Source organism: Nipponia nippon, unplaced genomic scaffold (assembly GCF_047370975.1).
Source record: "Nipponia nippon isolate SJK-2023a ecotype South Korea unplaced genomic scaffold, ASM4737097v1 scaffold_11, whole genome shotgun sequence".
Taxonomy (NCBI): Eukaryota; Metazoa; Chordata; class Aves; order Pelecaniformes; family Threskiornithidae; genus Nipponia; species Nipponia nippon.
In genome coordinates, this window is record NW_028262302.1 from 15,211,355 (window position 1) to 15,217,924 (window position 6,570).

Here is a 6,570-nt window from a genome sequence, read left to right on the forward strand (position 1 = left end):
CAAGCTTCCATAAAAAGTCCTTTGGACTTTACAGAAAGTGTCTTCTATCATGGTGTGCTTAGTACTTGCATCCAAGAGGTGCTAGCGACCTAGGTACATTATAGCATGGGGAGAGATGATTAAGCACACATAAATTGCAAGTATTAATAATTTGCATGCACCACACGACACTGCCCAAGCCAATGCTTTTACCAGAAATTTTTTCCTTCATGACTAGAAAATGCAAATATCTGTTGCCAGTACCTACAACACAAGAATCTTGTACAAGAAAATAGACAAGGATAAGATCATTGTGCTCACTAAAAAGTTTTTTTTCACCTTCCAATTTGACCCAAGCACTATGCCAGCAGGGATCATTTCACCTGAACCTCTTCATCTACTGCCAGTCCAGTGTTGTGCTTTTAAAATCATACTATTTACCTATGGTAAGGCACCTAAATCCCACTCTGACTGTTTAAAGAAAGAAGGGAAAGATGATCATCCTCAGTGGATAGCTATAAGCAGACAGGAAGCTAAGTTTATACAAAGTGAACTCCCAAGTCCCAGCCCAATGCCATGTAACTACTGGCCCATCCTTCTTTCCTAATAATGTTCTTGCGTTAAAGAAAGAAAGAAATTAATCAATTAATTATGGGTTTCCTACAGCAATATAGTACTTAAAATTGTAATAAATGTGTGTCTATACAACGTGAAAATATATTTAACAAGAACCATCCCAATGAGTAATTCAAGACTTAAGCAACTAACATTATTTTGAAAGCCTTCATTAAAAAGTTCTTCTTCACCTTCCCATTTGGTCCACTGACCCTGCTATCTGGGACCATCTCATCTGAATTGCTTCCTTTACCTCCCCTGTACTCCTGAGTGATACCGAATCGAGTGCCTACCTTTAATCACGCAGCTGACCAAGTAAGGCTGATCAAAGTGGATTGAAGTAAACAGTAATGACATTATTCTGTGACTCAGAAGCTCAGCTGTCTAAGCACACAATATGGATTTTGGCTAATGCTCAAAGAAAGGACCCAGAAAGTGGTCTTGCAGTCCACAGAGGCAATTTACCTTGTTTGTTACTCCTTGTCGGTCTCTCTACTCATACAGAACAGCTCTGTTGAAAATGAGGGTACAACCACAGGAGCCCACCAGGGAACAAATGCAGAAGGGAGGCAGGTTTGAATTTTATTTTGCATGGATATAGTGTAGATTAAGCTTTGTTCTGGCCACTGCTTTTAACTATGGTGGGAGAAGATTTAGGCCAACACTGCATAGCTTTTAAAAATCCTACTCTAGATCAATACGCAGACAAGTAAAAAAAAAGCCATTTTTCCCTGTAATCAGCCATTACACAAGCATCTCAAATTTGTTAGTTTTAACAGAAAACTGTTGGAATTGTGACTATTTCAGTACAGATCAAAACTTCCCTATCCCAAACTAGCCAATACCCTGCCTAGTGTTGGCTCCTACATACTGATATCTGCTCTGACATCCTTTTCCTGCCTTCTTCACATCACCCGCAGTCACTTGCAGACCACTCTCATCTCCTTGGTACACCATGCCTATACCCCCTGCTCCCTCCATCAGCTTGGAGAGAAATGGCCAACAGAGCCTGTTGAAGAATCATGGAGGAAGGCATTCCCAAAGGAGTCACAGCAAGATACTTCATCAAAAGTCAACCTTTGGGGACCAGGGAATGCCCAGACTGATCTTCACAGAATACCCAGGTGTCTTCTTCCATAGAGCAGCAAAACATTATGGCACCCCTAGGGCTGGGGTCAGCAAGAATGGGGCTCAGCTGTGGAGAGCAAAAAGGTTAATCAGGTCACAAGAACTTAGAGGTGACGATGCCCTGCTCTCAGGTTCATTGATCAGCCAGTGAGAGTATTCTTTTTTCCTTGATGATGCAATGTTTTTAAATTAATGCCTTTGGCAGAACTTAGGTGGGTGGGGATTATGAAAACCAGTTCGAACTGGTCTCCAGCCTTTGTGAATGCTCCAGCTCTCATACTAATGATGATTGAATTAATCTCTTAACAAACACGTTTGTTTTTCTAATTCGCCTCCACACTCATAATTACTATAACTCCAAACCCAACACCCAAATATTACAGCACAGATGACACTTAGCATCCCCTGCTCTTTGGAGATCTCTGAACTATTGAGATCCCTCTTGAGGTAATTTGTCAAGTGCAAGGAGTAGGATGTCCTCACCAGAAACAGAATCTTGCAAGCCAGGAGTAAGCCTAAGAGGATTCACTGTCTCCAAAGGATGCATTTTTTTACCAGCACATTCTAAACACATTTCCCTTCATAGTTTACTGTAAAACTAGTTATTTCTACTACTGCTCCATGGGCACTCAGTGCACAGCCAAAGCTAAGAAGTCCATAAATCCTTTGAGCTGGGGGTCCCGACTTCATCTTTGATGGTAGTAGGCTTATAACTGAGCTACAACTTCAGCATTGTATTACTTACAAACTACTTCACAAATGTTCACTTCAACTTTTTTTCTGCATCTGAGAAACTTTCCTAGATTGTGCAAGTACCCAGTTTCTTTCTCTAGCCCTTATTGTCCCCCTTAAAAATCCTTTCTCAGAAAAACTTCTTGTTGTTGTCTAAGGGCCGAATTTCCATGTAAGAAAGCAGAGTCAGAGAAATCAGAACATTTTCAGGAATGCATTGGTTTTGTCAACATTTTCAAACAGAATTGATGAAAATGTTCCACACTAACTTTTATTTTATAAGCTGCTGTCAAGTGATAAACTCTTCTGCCACTTACCAATAAATTGGAAGAAAATTTCAAAACTATTTTCAGGAAAATTTTTGAGATTTTAAATTTTTGTCACAACTTTGGAAAAGTCAACATCTTGAAATTTCTCTTGGGAGAGAAATGTCATTTATTGGACATGAAGATAATACCACCATGGGACTACATTATCTGAAGGCTATTGTAGAAAAAGACTGACTAGAAAGAAAGTAAATGTTTACAATAAAGTTTAGATCAAGCACTTATTTCTTCAAGTCAAGATGGAAAAACTTCTGCATCAGTTGTAAGGGACCTGAACAATAAGGAAGTAATTATTTTTCCACTCAAAGTTTTATTCTCATTTGCCTTTTTTCATGGACTAAAAATAGATTTGTCATATACTGTAAGGTCATAGATATAGAGGAACAATAGTTTAGAACTGGTATACTGGGAGCTAATTCACATTAAAAAAATAAATTTTAAACAGGAAAGTTTGGTATGAATCTGATGGGAAAAACAGGCTAGTAATGAGATATTCCCATTTAAAAAATATATATATACATATATATATTTGCTAGAGAAATACAAGAACAAAACCCAGAAATATTAAATAAGAGATATGATAAATCTGGTTAGAGTCTTTGTGAAGGTACACTGGTAAATAGCAACACATTCATGTGATTGTAAAAAGTATGGCCAATGATTGTAAAAAGACCAAAACTGCAAATAAGCATACAAATGTAAATTCACCTACTTCAATCATTCAAAGTGACAAAAAGACCCTTGTAAACTATCCAAAAAAATCACACTTCTTTTTTATAATGAATGTTCCTAAACTACTGAGTCATATGCCAGCTTTGATTTTTAGTTATTTCCTACTGAACCACTAAGCTGATAGAAATGTTGCTGTTAATTGAGGAAATAAAAATGCTCTTAACTGCCAGCCCCATACTGTTGTCTTAGACACCCTCGGGCATAGCAAAAGGAAATAAACACTTAGGCTTTGGCTGTGAGTTGAGCCCATAGATACACAATATATGTACAGATAACATTATCCTATAAGCCACATAAAATCACCACCCTTAGCTTAGACTAAAGGTTCATCTAGTTCAGTATCCAGTGGTGCACATAGTGTACACAGTGTGGGCATACCATGGCACAGGGGCACGCTAATGTTTCCTTTCTCTCTCTTCCTTTCTTCTTATCTCCCACTGCTTCGTTTTCTTTTTCACCAGCACTGAGCATGGAGATGACATATTCAGTGGCCCATCCAGCACCACTGCAAAATGTCTATCCTGAGTGGCAATGCCTAACTTAAGAGACCACCATGCCATATATAAAACAGGGGCTTCTTTCCTCGTATTCTTTGCTTTGTACTTATTGGTAGTGATTTCCCTCTGCCATTTTATCAGCCAGTCACTGAGTACTGTGAGATACTTACCCCTGAACAAGGTGCGATCACCAGCAAAATGTGTCACCTCACAATTTATTAAAGTCCCACATGATCTCCGACTTATCTGAATAACACACGCCTGAACTTATTGCTTATAGAGAGTCTTCCCTCCCTACTAGCCTAGCTTTTTTTTTGAGACCTTTCATTGAGGAATCTTATTTTTTTTCTGAACTCTATGACATATATCAATCAAACCATTGTAATCCACACACATATCAACTTTTTCACAGAATCCTTTGGTAAAGGATTCTGGCTACTGCTGTCAAAGAAAATAAAAAAATGTTTCTATAAATATATTAGCAACAAAAGCAGGGCTAAGGAGAGTCTCCATCCTTTATTATGTGGGGGAAAACATAGTGACAAAGGATGAAGAAAAGGCTGAGGCACTTAATGCCTTCGTTGCCTCAGTCTTTAATAGTAAGACCAGTTGCTCTCTGGGTACCCAGTCCCCTGAGCTAGAAGACAGGGACAGGGAGCAGATTGAAGCCCCCATAATCCAAGGGGAAATGGTTAGCGACCTGCCACACCACAGAGACACACATAAGTCTGTTGGGCTGGATGGAATCCACCCAAAGGTACTGAGGGAGCTGGTGGAAGTGTTCACCAAGCCACTTTCCATCATTTATCAGCAGTCCCGGCTAACCAGGGAGGTCCCAGTTGACTGCAGGTTAGCAAACCTACAAGAAGGACTGGAAGGAGGATCCGGGGAAATACAGGCCTGTCAGTCTGACCTCAGTGCAGGGCAAGGTTATGGAGCAGATCATCTTGAGTGTCATCACGCGGCACGTACAGGGCAATCAGGTGATCAGGCCCAGTCAGCATGGGTTTATGAAAGGCAGGTCCTGCTTGACTAACCTGATCTCCTTCTATGACAAGGTGACCCACTTAGTGGATGAGGGAAAGGCTGTGGATGTTGTCTACCTGGACTTTAGTAAGGCCTTTGACATGGTTTCCCACAGCATTCTCCTGGAGAAACTGGCTGCTCATGGCTTGGATGGGCATACCCTTTGCTGGGTAAAAAACTGGCTGGATGGCCAGGCCCAAAGAGTTGTGGTGAACGGAGCTAACTCCAGTTGGTGGCCAGTCACAAGTGGTGTTCCCCAGGGCTCAGTGTTGGGACCAGTTCTGTTTGATATCTATCTTTATCAATGATCTGGACGAGGGGATCAAGTGCACTCTCAGTAAGTTTGCAGCCAACACCAAGTTGGGCGGGAGTGTTAATCTGCTGGAGGGTAGGAAGGCCCTACAGAGGGACCTGGACAGGCTGGATCGATGGGCTGACTGTATGAGGTTCAGCAAGGCTCAGTGCTGGGTCCTGCACTTGGGTCACAACAACCCCATGCAACGCTACAGGTGTGGGGAAGAGTGGCTGGAGAACTGCCTGCCAGAAAAGGACCTGGGGGTGTTGGTCAACAGCCAGCTGAATATGAGCTGGCAGTGTGCCCAGGTGGCCAAGGCCAATAGCATCCTGGTTTGTATCAGGAATAGTGTGGTCAGCAGGACCAGGGAGGTGATAGTGCCCCTGTGCTTGGCACTGGTGAGGCCACACCTCGAGTACTGTGTTCAGTTTTGGGCCCCTCACTACAAGAAGGACATGGAGGTGCTGGAGTGTGTCCAGAGAAGGGCAACAAAGTTGGTGAAGGGTCTAGAGCACAAGTCTGATGAGGAGCGGCAGAGGGAGCTGGAGTTGTTTAGCCTGGAGAAGAGGAGGGTGAGGGGAGCCCTTATTGCTCTCTACAACTACCTGAAAGGAGGTTGTAGCAAGGTGGGGATCGGTCTCTTCTCCCAAGTAACAAGTGATAGGATGAGATGAAATGGCCTTTGGTTGCACCAGGGGAGGTTTACTTTGGGTGTTAGGAAAAATTTCTCCACCAAAAGGGTTGTCAAGCATTGGACCAGGCTGCCCAGGGAAGTGGTTGAGTCCCCATCTCTGAAGGTATTTAAAAGACATGGAGATGTGATACTTAGGGACATGGTTTAGTGGTGGACTTGGCAGTGCTAGGTTAATGGTTGGACGTGATGATCTTCAAGGTCTTTTCCAACCTAAACAATTCTATGGTTCTATGATTCTGTGAAAGTCATGTTAGTTTTTCAATATTTTATCGTACTTATCTATACAACTATAAATTCCAGAGTTTCCAAAACACCAAAGTTGGACTAACTGTTCTGCAATTCACTGCATGCTCACTTGCATCTTTTAAAAAAACGTATGTCATATTTGTCACTTCTTATTACTCTGGTACGGAGACCAGTCTAACTGATTCATCATAGTGAAAAGCTTAACATTTTTCTTCTTGAGACAGCTAATAGCTCTTGCATGCATACTAAACAGTCCTGGCAATTTGTTGTTACTTTCTCTTTGATTTTTTTTTTTTTTAA